General features: G+C 36.7%; 1 protein-coding gene across 1 annotated transcript in view; it reads right to left on the bottom strand.

The window, feature by feature from the left end:
* The window catches only part of GUCY1A2 (guanylate cyclase 1 soluble subunit alpha 2), a 161,434-nt gene that overhangs the window by 87,265 nt on the left and 60,159 nt on the right, over positions 1-14,010 (bottom strand). The window lies entirely within an intron of this gene.

Genomic DNA, 14,010 nt, shown 5'->3' with positions numbered 1-14,010 from the left:
GAATAGTAATCCTAGTTTATTTACTGTAATCTCTTGACATTTGATTTTAACATGATTTTTTCTCTCTTCCTTTTTTTCTTCTTCTTACTAGTTTCTGGTTTTCCTCTTAAAGTTTGGCTAGTGATTTCGGGAAACATCATATTCTCATTTTCAGTAGTACAAATTCAAAATAATGCCCAATGCAGTAACCCAACTTATTCCAAATGTGCAGCAGTGTAATAAAGCAGCCCTTGATTTATAGCTGCTTCCACAAATTGACTCTGTTAACTGCCATCAAACTTGATGCTTTTTCCTTCCTTCATGCAAAACACAAAAGAAAAAGCTTTTTTTGCCAAGTTTCAGTTTGATTTTCCTTAATCTTTCTTAATTTTAAGTGCTCCAATAAATATACATCTATTTCAGAACTCTGACATTTTACAGGATTCTCCTACTTCTTTCTAATTCCAATTGCAGAACATGGAAAGTTTAATTTGATGGATCAGAAACTAAACCACACAAGATCTATTGCTTCTCTAGCCAGAGATTCTGTTTTCGTTTACTCTAAAAAAAAAGTCTAATCTGCCTCCAAATGGATACAGGCTTCTAAAAGAAGGGTGGTCACAAGTACTAGAATGCAAAAAAAAAAAAAAATTAAAAGTGAGAAAATTACCAAATTCTCAAAAGCAACTGCTTCTGACCACTGAGACCGCAACTTTTTAAAAGAAATAAAATTTCATGCGATGAAAATTAGGGCCTTTCAAATACTTCACATTCAGCACCCACCATCACACCAGCATATCTTGGTTCCCGTATCCACTTCTTTTTAACCTTATAAAAACAACAGAAACACAACAATACCCACAATGTTGTGTCCTATTAGTGGATTAGAATCTTATCTCATTAGAGAAATGTTCATAACAAGGTATATGAAAACAAAGACCAGAAATAAAATTCACTTCATCCTTCCTCTTGGGTCTGGAAAGACTGCGTTATTCATTTACAAAGAGAAGACAAAATTAATAAAATGGATTACTATTTAGAAAGAGTAAATATTTTTCTGTGTTTTAAATTATATGATCTGTAATGTAATTTGGAATCAGTAACATTTATTCACTTTCAGCAAGTATGACTTTTATTCTGTTTTGCATGGAAGAGGAGCAGGTTCTACAAAGAGAAGAGCATATATTGTCTTTAAAAGAAATTTGAGTAAAAAAGGATTAAATACAATAGAAGCTTCATCCTCATGTGGCTAGGAGTCCCTTCCTTTCAATCTTGGATGATTCAAGACTATATTTAATTTGTTTTCCTAATCTTCCAGCATAATTCCTCCTTTTCTGGAACCTACACAGTATCAAGTGTAAACAGATACACTACTAAAATGTAGTTTCTGAAGCACATGTACAACCACATAGCAAATCTAAACTTGGCTTGATCATCTTTTCTTGCCATATGTTTGCGTATCTTCCTAAAGCAGCCTCAGTAATTACTGACATCATGTGGCACAATTATGGACTTTGAATCAAAACAAAAGGCAGCAGACTGCAATAATTTTAGATGGTAATGAATCTAACATTAGATTATCAGAACCCTAATGAGAACCAAGGTGGTTTGAAATGGCATGTTCAAATCAGAATTAAATTTTGTATTCCTTTTTTAAACATGAATAATTTAAACTTCCTGAAAGTGTTATAATCTCTAAATGACAAGGTATAATGGCTCTTGCCTCACAAATAACATATGAGGTGGGACATACATGTTTAATCTATGTTGCTTGAATTCTTGGGACATGTGTATACAGATGAAAAACAGACAGATTTTTTATATATATATATATATATATATACATATATATACAGAAAGCTGCCAAAATACAAAAGAGGAGCCAAGCACATAAATCAATGGCCCCTTTAGCTATTTTGCATATCAGAACTTATGAGAACAAAATTACATTTTTTCTTCTTTTATTGTTTTAATATATTCCAGATTTCTAAGCACAGTCTAAGCATGGTTCCTTCTTGTTTGGAAAAAACGCAGCAAAAATAAGTATGTCAAGGGTCATATAAAAAATCCATGCCAAGTCCGTTCTTGGCTCTAAAATGTAATAACTCAGATCACCTCAGAGCTCCCAGATTATCACAGCACCCTTTCAAAATTGTTTTTCCATAAAGTTAAACAATATAAAGGCTCCTTCCAAGATTTTGTATTAAGACTCTCCCCTCTGTCTAGAAAAGACCCTCTCCTTTTCTGTTTTCTTATAACTGTAGCAGAGAACATTTGTTATCTCAACTACAACTTTTTCAAGCTAAAATCCCACCCTCAATGCAACTATAAGCATGGGAATTTTGTCGTATTTTGCATTTCTTCAATCTGTTATCTTCATATTCTTCACTTTCATTAATCATGAGTTGTCTAAGATTCAAATTATGTGTTTCTAGGTCCTAGATGTTTATAGCACCTTGTTGGTGCTATAAATAATAAACAGCCCCTTGTGTGCTTCTAACTTTAGGATCCAACCCTTCAAACAGTTACGATTCTGTCAGCAGTCACAACATCTAGGACAGTTAAGCAACAAAAAATGAGCAATGGATAGCAATACATGTCACTTTGTTGCTATTTTAAAAATTCAGGATAAAAGATTAAAAGCCCCAGCCAAATAAAAACTTCTTTTTTTCTGGGATACTGTACCTTTCATATCTATTAGAGACTATGATATATTCCATCTGCTTCCATACATAGACTGAAAAAGAAGTTAATACTGGGAAAGTCTTATTGATAGAGCCAATTATATAGTACATTGCCTCACTAACAAGAAGCATGAATCCAACTGGGATAAATCCTTCTCTCATTTATACTGATCTCTACAAAAATAAGCCCATTGAGTCAATGCAGTTAGAGCAGATTTACAGGACTGTGATTGAAAACAGAACTCTTCACTGTCTTGGATGAGTGAAAAAGGATTTGGCAGGAGAAAAGAAATAATCATGAAGCAAATTCCAACTCTCTTCTTACTGGAGAAGTCTCTCTGACTTCAATGGAAATAGGATCAAGCCAGCATTCGTGCTCGATCAAACTGCTCTTTTTTTCATCTAGTAATTATTATCATGTTGTCTGGAAAAAAACAGTTATTAAAAGATTATAAATGTTCAAAGGAAAATTATAAAATATAATCTCTGTAGCCATAGAAAAGGAACTATTAATTTTCTTTAAACTAAGTCTCTTTAAAAACCACTAATGAAGAAAAAGAACTGCTAAAAGAACAAATATACTTTCTATCACATGCTAATATTGTTGATAGTTTTCCTCTTGGCTGAACTCTGAAGGTAAATTTGTACTTAGCAGATATAATAAAGCAAAAATGAGAAATTATATCATTACTGTTAGCCAACCATGTCCAATTTCATACTAGTTTCTATCCAGCAGCAAGTATGTGCCCCTTAAATTAAAGAAATTAAGTTAATTTGGCACAGCCTGTAGAATGTCTTTTTCTCATAGGACAATGCTGAAGCCATCTATTCCATTAGCCAAGAGGTTTAAAAATCCAGAGACTGTTGCATTTGTAGTTCAAATTGAATAGCCAAATTAGGGAGTTAAAATGCATGACAACATGGAGAATGTCTTTTAGTAGCCTGCCATTTATAGTACAGACTGCATGAAGGGAACTATATTAAAATGTACATTCCAATTTTATTGTAACATCCCTTAGTCATTCTGTTGTTACTGATTTACAGAACTGAACCAGGAAGTTGGTTTTCATCAGCATACGTTTTCCCTCCATTCTACAAAAAGTGTAGCTTGAGAAGTGATCTACACAAAATCATTATCTCTGTTATCTCAATTATTATTGCTAATTAACCAGAGAGAACTAAAAGCCAGCTCCAAAGATTTTGACACCTAAACCAGGACTTCAGCAGCATTTGGCACAAGTCCTAAACTGCAACCTGAAAGGTCTCACACAGTGGTGAGAGACACGAAAGCTCCCTGAGCACCACCCTGCTGCCCCTAAACACACTGTAGGTGCCTGCATACATGTCCCAGAGGTGCTCTGTCGAGGCCTGTAAGCAGCCAGCCTCCCACCTGAGGTATAACATAAGGCAACAAAGCAGCAAAGCCCAGCCTCTGTCCCTTCAGAGTCTCATAGGGTGAGTGTTCTTCAAGTACCCTGCTGTCATGGACAGCACTGATTTCTCATTCACAGGCACCCCTACTTAAAAAGGTAGCAGTGGTTTGCATAGTAGTCTAGCTGTAAATACACTTGCCAGAAGAAGAGATGCAGGCCGAAGCTCTCATCAGCCCATAGGTATTACATTCACATCTGTCTTTGGGACAGGATTCTGTTTCCTAAATCCTATTCAGGCTCCAGCTCTCCTCTTCTTTCCCTGATTTATGCCTTCTTTTCCAGAAAGATGAGGCATTTCCAACAATACCCTTGCAGTCTGTATTTCCTATTACTTCACAGCAATGAAGGTCTCATTCTGGACTCCTCTCTGCTGCCTCCTCCTGGGAGCCCAGGCACCTCTCCCAGGTCTGCTCTCAGTCTCCTTCAAGAAGAGAGGGATGTATTACCTAAAAGTTAGATGCTTTACTGCCTCTCTCTTTTCAGATCGGGCCTAGGTTTTTAGTCCTCTTCAGCAGCTCAGAGCAGGTCAGGGTTGGCAGACCCCACTTTGCTATCTCCCTGTGTGTGCAGCCAGCCCACTCCCACAACAAACACTGCAGGATGCGAGGAAACTCGCTCTGGGTGCTGGCTCTGCTCTCACATGAGTGTACAGCTGAGGAAACACACCACAAGCATGGGACACGCAACACAGCAGAGGGAGGTTTGGGTCATTACACGGTTTTGGCAAGGATATGCTCTCTTTAAACTCACTAATGAGCCAGTTATCACGATCCTGGGTGTGAGGTAAATAAAATAAAATAAATAAATGATACCTGTTCCTAGCTGATAGATCTGCTAATTCCTCATACAAATCAACCTGTAATGACTCCCAAGCATGTCACTATTTTTTTTTAGCACTTGAGTCCCACCTAATTTTAATATGAATTTCTCCAGGGCTAATCAGGACAATTCACCAAACTGGGCTGTTACAAAGGAAAATTAAAAACCTTGGGTAACAGTGCTTTTATGGTACATTTAACAAATGTATTTCAGTTTATCTCCTCTAAAAGAAATCTGATATTCTCACAGATAACAATATGGATTCATTATGACCTCTGCTACTCATATCAAGCCTATATGTTTTTGTAATGGTATTACTGCAAAAATATATTTTTTTAAATGTCACCATTATTAGGACTTGCTGTGGAAGTGAAGTATGCTGCAAATAAGTGTCTCATTCTATTTGCTCTTTACAGAGCATGAAACATGCCAGGCTGACACTTTCCAAACATGCTGCACTATTTGATTCTGTCATTAATAACAAAGATTGACTAGTGATTTTAGACCATCATTTGCTACTCATAACAAAAATTGTATTATCTTTTCTGTAGGAAATAATTTAAACATGTTCTGATCTGTCCAGTTGATGAAAGAGTCAACACACCTCCTTTCTGTACCGAATATATATTTGGAGAGGAAATAATATTATCTGTGGTCAAATCCTTGAGTTTTGGTGCATTCATGATGATTCACCCCTTTTCAGAGAACCATTTAAGCATATGCCAAGCTTCAAGAATGCACTTAAATCTAACTGGTCTACTGATGGGTGGCAGTACTTGACTAAAATCAATACTAGACTGAGGAAAAGCCTACTGAAACCAATGAATGGATGTTCTACTCTAAGAAAATAAGTTTTAAAGATCCAGAATGTTTAAAAGACTTTGTGCAGCCTTTTTCTATCACTAAAGTATATTCAAAGAGCATCAAGCAAGTCTTCAATTTTCATGATGCTCATACTTGAATTTTAGATGATCACAAACATTGAAAAGCCATTACTTGGTATCTTATCAGTTGAATTATGAAACAAATGTCATAGAAAGGGAACACATGTACTCTAATTTTAACAGAATACTAATGTTATTATGTTAAAAAATAGATTTATCATGGAATAAACCCTTTTCTTAAAACACTAAGCTGCTGCCAAGCAGGAAAAAAAGATGTAAATGAGACTCAGAATCTTGCACTAAAACTATGTTACTGTGAAGAAATAAGACTTTGTAAACTTATAGCTTAGTGAAGGGATAACAAACTGAGGGAGAAGAGATTTCCTTTTAAAACAAAAACAAAAACAAAAAACAGCTAACGGCCACCAAAAGAGGATGAAAAAGGAGTAAACCGGACACTTCAACAGTCATGAATAGGACAAATCCCTGTTAACTACTCATTCAAATGCATGGTGAACCATCATCATGAGGTGTTATTTTGTGTTACAGTAGTGTGCCATCTTATTATTTCATGTTGGAGCACCACTGTTTTCAGCATTGCTAATTGTATGAATTTTGGGGTTACATACAAATAAGGATTTATACATCTAATAAGCATGGTGCCACAAAGCATTTGTGTAGGTATTACATTCACCAGCTGACACATTGGCATTAATGACATTTGAGGTGCTCGGTGGTATCACTCTTGGCTTCCTACTGCTGCTCCAAAAGAGCACAGGTCTCCCACACTTCCTGCCAGATGTACAAGGGCTTCTTTTGTGCTTTAGGGCATCTCAGTCATACCAGATGACACAGTGTAGACAACTGAATCAAGCCCTGGGTGCCTGTTTTCCTGTATACTACCTGGGGAGATGCATATACCTCAAGAAGGTAATTGAAAAGCCTGTAAGTTCAGCATGTAGGCAGACTGCTAGAACAGTGATATATTTGAGATTTAAGATTTCTCCTATTTGCAGATACTCCAGCAAGGTGTTTTCAAGATTCAAAACTAACTACTCACAGATTTTCCTTAAAGATCAGGTTCATTTGAACTAACTTGCTGCACCTTTCACATTGGCATTGGAGCCTGTACAGAAAAGAATGAAAGGTTCGTATAGCTCATAGCACAATAATTAAGAACAAAGTGATTGAATCATTTAATTGTTTAAGTAAAATAGTAGATTCAGATGAGACATGTGATGTGGATCAGGATCGCACTTCAGAAGCAAAGCCTGGCAGAGCAGCCTCAGAGAGCAGACTGCTCTCCAGGGTTTCCCTGCTGAACTCCATGTTCCAAAGGGCAGCCAGCCCACGGGACCAGACTATAGCCTGTCTGCAGTAAACCCCACAGAAATACAAATAATGTAGGTGCTGAGTACTTAACAGTTACTGTTTTGCCCCCAGGTCTGTTCCTAGTGCTCCACAACACTTCCTCGTCTAGATACAGTAATCTCTCATGCCTGGGTCTGTTTCTAATCCAATATTTATATAAAGTAAAATTAATGAATAATCTTGGGAGCTAATGTCATGTATGCCAATCTGTCTGACATGCCCTTTTTGGCATGCAATTCAGGGCTCCTGAGTTATGCTAGCTTAAATTTATGCCAACCTGCTAGCATATGTACTTAAAGCTAAACTTGGAAACCAGCTATGAAAATGTCACAACCCCAATTCTTCCTTGCCTACAAACTCAAGCAGTCATCTCATTCAAATGCTAAATGAATGCAGCACACTCCTGACAGACTGAATGTCACTTTACTCAGGTTTGAATGTCCATGAGTGATCTGCAGCTGTGGAGAATCAGGCCCTGAATCATTTCTGTTTGTCAAATAATCACGTTGTCCTTTGCCATTAGCAAGTTCTGCTTATCTATCACAAATCTGTAACTGCTTGAGAAAACAATTAATTTCTGTGATCACAGATTTCTATTTGTTTTACAACATAGACTACAGGTAGGATTTTCAAAACCATCTAAATTGTTTAGGAGTACTAGTCTTATTAAATATCAGTCTGGTCTTGGCTCTTAACAGCTTCTGAAAATGCTGTTGCATTGCCATACAGCATGTAGGTTTTGGTCTTTAGCTCAAGTATCAATTTGTCACAACATGTTCTATGGTTGCAAATAACAAAAGTAGCTGGTATTACCTCCTCAAAGCCAGCTAGCTCTGCAATTCCTGAATTAAAATGAAGTCCATTATAAACCTGGTATTCAGTATTTAATATTGTAGCCCTTTGGCAAGGCATTAAGTTGAGACATACCAGAATATTTTTTCCAGACCGCATACAGGTTTATTTTTTAGTAATCATAATCTATCTAAGTTTTTAAAAATGTATTTATAGAACAGAAGTTATAATTCGTCATCAGTCTCATATGCTTTTTTGCATGATTATGAAGACTGAGAATTAAACCAAGACTAATCCTCACTGTACATTTCACTAAGGCAGACTGGATATAAAATACTCATGGCATTTTTGTGTGCACTTTTCAGTCCCTTTCATTAGTTTGCTTCACAAGTCATTAAGGATCTGCCACTTAATTTTGCCCAGTTTCCTGCTGCCGGAGACAATCACACCACATAGTTCATTTTCCTCAACGTATGAACTGCCATTTTTGAAGCAGTTAGTTTTTTGAACACATGCTGCACGTCAGCTCCACCTGCTGCAGCCCCACAGGAGACCCAGGCGAGCTCAGACACAATAAGGCTTCTTGCCGCCATCATACCAACAGCCAGGTATGCCCACACCAGATGGTAGGCAGCTTTCCAAATCACCTAGGTGAGTTTCTTCATCCTCTCACACTTCTATTTGTGGAAGGAGCAATGAATTCATAGGTCTACCACACCAGCATGTCGTGTAAAACATATAGAACTCTTCACCAAGGAGAGTAAGGATGTTTTCAGGGAGGTGACATGTCTTTGTAGTAATTTTCTTCACACAAAGGATGCTAAGAAGCTCTGACTAAAGAGGTACAGTCTGAGAAAGATATGTCAGAAGAGCTGATACTGGAAAAAAATAGGTGATTAAATAGCAACAGCCAGCAGCCTGGGAAGGTCAGGGGGGCTATAAGCTCTTAAAATACCAACTTTCAGCTGAGTTCAAGAAGACACAGCATTGGGGTTTTTTTTTTTCCTTTTTTGTTAGCAGCTCAGTCAGCTAAAAAGCTTTGTGTTTAACCATATGAGTTGTAGGTGAGTAGAACTTTTACTCAGTCCTAACCAGTTCATTCATAATGAAGTGACTGAAATAGAATTATTGCACACCTTGAGAGGCATAACAGAAAGTAAATAGGACAACTTTTCCAAAGGAAAATGGCATCCTTTTGAAAGGAACACTCAGCAAAAGGTGAGAGCATGTATAACATTGAGAAAGCCCTTGGCAAAGGTTTTCATAAGAAGATAATAAGGAAATATAACTGTTGGATAGAATAATATTCTGTCAGTTCAGAAGTAGGGTAAGGGAAGGAATGGAGAACAGAGAGTGACCAGTTTTTCAAAGGAGGGCTGTTAAGATGAGGATATTTAAAGGAATTGCATTTGTTTTTTCCTTAATGATGTAAAAAAAAACACCAAAAAACCCACAGTGATATTGAGACGGCATAGCTAACAGCTATAAAGTAAGCAGTCAGAAAGGCTGGAGGGGATCTGTAATATAGATATTAAAGGTATTGAACTTGTAAGTTTAATGATCCTCTCTCATAATGGAAGAATGCAACATTCAATGCAAGAAGAAAGAGAATTAAAGCAGGATTGGGAATATTATTCTTATTTAACACTGAAAAATAACCCTGTTCAACTATTGAAAAGACTCATCCAAGCAAAGGATTTAGTAAGAGTTAGAAAATATTTAGTCCTTTATATGGATAATGAAGATATCCAAAGTTAATCCATAAAAGATAGCCTTAACACCTCACACTAGATAGACAGAAAAAATTTCCCCACCAAATATGTTAGTGTGTTTTCCACCTTTTAACTGCCTCCAGTTTTATTCTGCCAGTCATGGAGAGAGATGAGATCCTAGATTAAATTGATCAGTCATATGGTACAGACAAAGGATTCAGAAATACACCTCTTGCCGTTCTTCAGACCATTCTATTCCCCTGAAAAATGGGTAATGCAACCCAAAAATACAAATGCCTGGTACTCTTTATGTTCCAATAACTCAGACATCTTCAGGTATCTTCTTGGTAGTTAGAAGATAGATTTAAGGCAACTTTGGCATTATCCTCATTGGGAGGGGAGGAATCCCAGGAACCTCAGATTGGAAAGGACTGTCAGGAATCTAGACCTTGCAACCACAGAGACCTGTGTGATAACTGCATAATTCAGAGCGGCTCAAAGAACACGCATCCCACCTCACACTAGGCACCCCATAACACGGCTTAGCATTAGACAACAGACTTACTGCCTCTGGGTCTTGAGTCTGTCCTAAAAACAATGCCACAGGAAGAGAGCAATAGAGATGGAGTCACCACCTTTGGCCTCAATTTTTTTGCCTTCTTTTCTCTCCAGTATCACTTTCTAAGCCATCTTTCCCACTCCAGACAGGCATTTTAAGCTAAGGTCAGAAGCACTGACAAAGCCACCAGGCTCAGGTATGGGTGTCACTGAGTATCTTCAGAGAATTAAGGCATTCCAGTGAATATACTACATATACATGCATATGCTGTTTTGCTGGTGCCTTTTTTTTAAGTCACGAATTTTAAGTATGAATGTTCACAGGTAATTGAGCTATCAACACATAATTATCTGTGTCCTTACACCATGGGGAAATCCTTTTTCTCATAAAAGTAACTTAAGCAGATGGCAAAGGCCATAATCTACTTTATTAATTATCTACCTGTAAAGGACTTGTCATAAGCCAATACCATCTAAGCATTTCAGTAGCATTACCCTTCATATCCTGAGAAAGTTAAAAAACACTGTAATTAAAAGCTGTTCTGTCTGCATCATAAGCAATATTACAAGCCTCTTTTACTACTAAAGGTGACAAACATTTCCCATCAACAGATCTCATTTTCCATTGATCATAACTCTGTCATATTTGAACCACTCAGGCTGAAATTTTCCATTTCCAGTGTCTCCCTCAGGTTGTCATGGCATTAGACAATTTGGACCAAAATTGTTTGGGGCCATTTAAAAAAAAAAAACCTCCAAACAAATAAAAAGTCCCCATGGTTAAAGCAAACCAATCCAAATAAAGTATGAAATAACAACCCTTACATTGGTGATTTCTAGTATTTTTGTGCACAGGAGCATGAATTTGAAATTTAGCATCTGTATCAGGCATGTGGTTATGCTGTTCTGTCAACTCATCTAAATTAACAAATGCAGAGACCCTTTAAAAATGTGTTTACCAGACAGCTGGTAGCAGATTTCAGCAGATATATGCCCTGTGTGTGCTATAGTCCAGGGCTGAACAGTCATTTTCCTGCAATTCCAGATCTGGGGTACCACACACACTGCTGGCTGAAAACACAGGAACTGAGCGTGAAGAGATCGCTTACCTTGTACCATCATTAGCCACCTTTCTGGACAAAAAAAAGAGGCAAAATGAAAACAGAATCTGTTTTATCAGTATATAGATAAGATACAACCTACCTCTTCCCAAGGAGATATTTTTAGGTATATTTCTAACTTTTAGGGAGCATAGTTATCTTGGATTTGCTCAACAGCAAGCTACAGTTCTTAAAATATACAAATATTTTTTTATATTTTTGGTAGTTAACAATGCAAAGCTCTAGCTTTCAATTTTCTGTCATACCACAGACAAAAGCACTTCAGACCAGAGTCATTTATTCACAACCTTTATAGGCAAAAATATGCAAGACTTGCTAGCAGTATAAAGTTAAAAATGAAGAGCTGTTAAGAATATTATTGAAGATGTAGTAAGGATCTATGTTACTTCCAAGCTTTTGACTCCAATTTTCAAAGAAGTTAAGCTAATAGACTTCATTTACAGCAAAGATCCAGATGAAAGCACCAAATGAATTACAATCTTTGAGAATTTTGACAACTCCCCTGTATTTTTGGAGATTTTCCCTATGTTACAGATAGACAATGTGCCTCTTTGTACTAAATTCTCACACCTGAACCACAGAAATAATACAAAATATCAGCCTTACATTGATTGCAAAATGGCAATTATGTAGCGAGATAGGAAGTCACCTTTTCCAACTGATTTATGAAAGCCACTAGCAGTTCAAAACTCCCAAGCTCAAAAGAGCCTCTTATTCCAACTAGACCACAACTTAATCACTCATTTCTATAAAGCATAATCTGCACATTATTTTTAAGATTCTTCTCTGTATTTCATCTACTGTATTGAGTTTCAGCAAACACACACACACAAATAAAACTGAAAAAATTCCTCTCACTTGCAAATCAAGACAGAATTTTCACTGAAAAGTTAACTGTGCTGCACTTAAACTATTCCAAAGCTTTTATGCAGGAGTCAATAGGATTAATGATTTACATGTGCAATGCTATTAGCACCACAATACATCTTTAATAGAAATCACGTACGAAAGATGGCTAAATAAAGAAGACCTTGCCAGATTTTTTTGCTTTGAAAAGAACAAATGAAAAGAAAATGGAAAATCTCAAACTGGTGTAAATACAGCAAAGATTAACTTCTCCATCTGAGAAACCAAAGTAGCCTGTAATACTTCACAGGGCTACAGCACACTTGTATTTAATAATTCATAGGTAGACAAAACTGACATGGTATTATCCTGCTGGAGGAATATTCATTCTCTTTTAAAATGCATCATGAAGTCACAGAAACATTAGATTTGGAGGCAAGTCAGGTATAGGAATGGCTATAGTAAAAAAATTACCATGAAGAAAGCAGCTGACATGCCATAACCTGCTGCAGGACATGTTTTACCTTACAATGATTCCAAGGTATCACACTCAGTAAAAGCCATCCAAGCTACTTTATATTTCTCAAAGAGTAAGAGTATGCAGGTAAACTGTTGGGTTAGCATAGTGTACACCCTATAAATAATACTGGCTGCCTTCTGGAAATATTTTCATGAAGCTGATTCATGATATCATGTAGCTGATCCCTGTACCTTTTTACTATGGTCTCTAAAGTAACAGAAATACATGAGTGCAACACTCGCAAACATGAAGCCATTTACTCAAATTGTAATAAAGCCTTGAAACCACTTTAAAAGTCAGGAGCATGGCCACCTTCTAGAGGGTGCCCTTTGTATTAGAGGTATCAGGCATTGCTAGCAGAGAGCAGTTATGAAAGCTCTTCACAGAGGTGAAGAAATATGAGCAGAGCAACAGAAAGTGAACAAGAATTGAATATTCATGCATACTGCTATTTTATTAAGACCCTCTATAAGCAGAAAATGTACTGAAAATGCTCTGTAAAACAAATATATACCAAAAAAAGTTGGTTTAGCTTTATTATAAAAACAGTGTGGATGGGATGTCATGATCCACCTTTTCACCTGAAGGCAAAGATGACAGAGGGCAATGCCAGGCACACAGAAAGATATTCAGCAGTGTCACCATAGGAACCATTTTGCAGAAGCATGTAGGAGCAAAAGAGCCTGAGTGATGGAAGCATGTAGTGGAAATAAAAAACAAAAAACACCAAACAGTAACAAAAACCTGAAATGTAAAATCAGCTACAATGTACTGTGACTGGAAGACAGCTGAATCTCTGTGGTGCCTGATACACAGGTAAATCAAGATTACAATGAAAGCGTGATTCAATTCAATGCAAAGACACTGCAAATGCAGAGTGAAATATGCAGTCATCACAGAAGGAAATTTTAAAGCAATCCAGAGGACTACATAATGAGAAAAAGTACCTATCTTCTACACATGGTGAAACCAACTGGCAGTGGAAGCAAGCTGTGTTTCCTCGGAAACGTCAAAACAAAAGTTATGTGATTTTCAGTCAGCAATATTTTCTGAAACAGCAGTAGGACCTACATTAAATGCTTGATCTTAGTATTATGTACATTTTATGTAAACCAGAGTACTTGCTCTGAAATGAGCAGAGTCATTCTCGTATAAAATCAATATAAAATAAAAAACTTGTTCTTCAGATTGTAAATACGGAATTAGTTTTATTCACAAATATTTATTTTCATTATTATTTGGTTTTGAAAATGGGTCTATTCCAATTCTTAGATTTTGTGGATAATCATCA

Source organism: Buteo buteo, chromosome 18 (genome assembly GCF_964188355.1).
Source record: "Buteo buteo chromosome 18, bButBut1.hap1.1, whole genome shotgun sequence".
Classification (NCBI taxonomy): domain Eukaryota; kingdom Metazoa; phylum Chordata; class Aves; order Accipitriformes; family Accipitridae; genus Buteo; species Buteo buteo.
The sequence above is the reverse complement of the archived record's forward strand: the minus strand, read 5'-3'. Positions and strand labels throughout refer to the sequence as shown.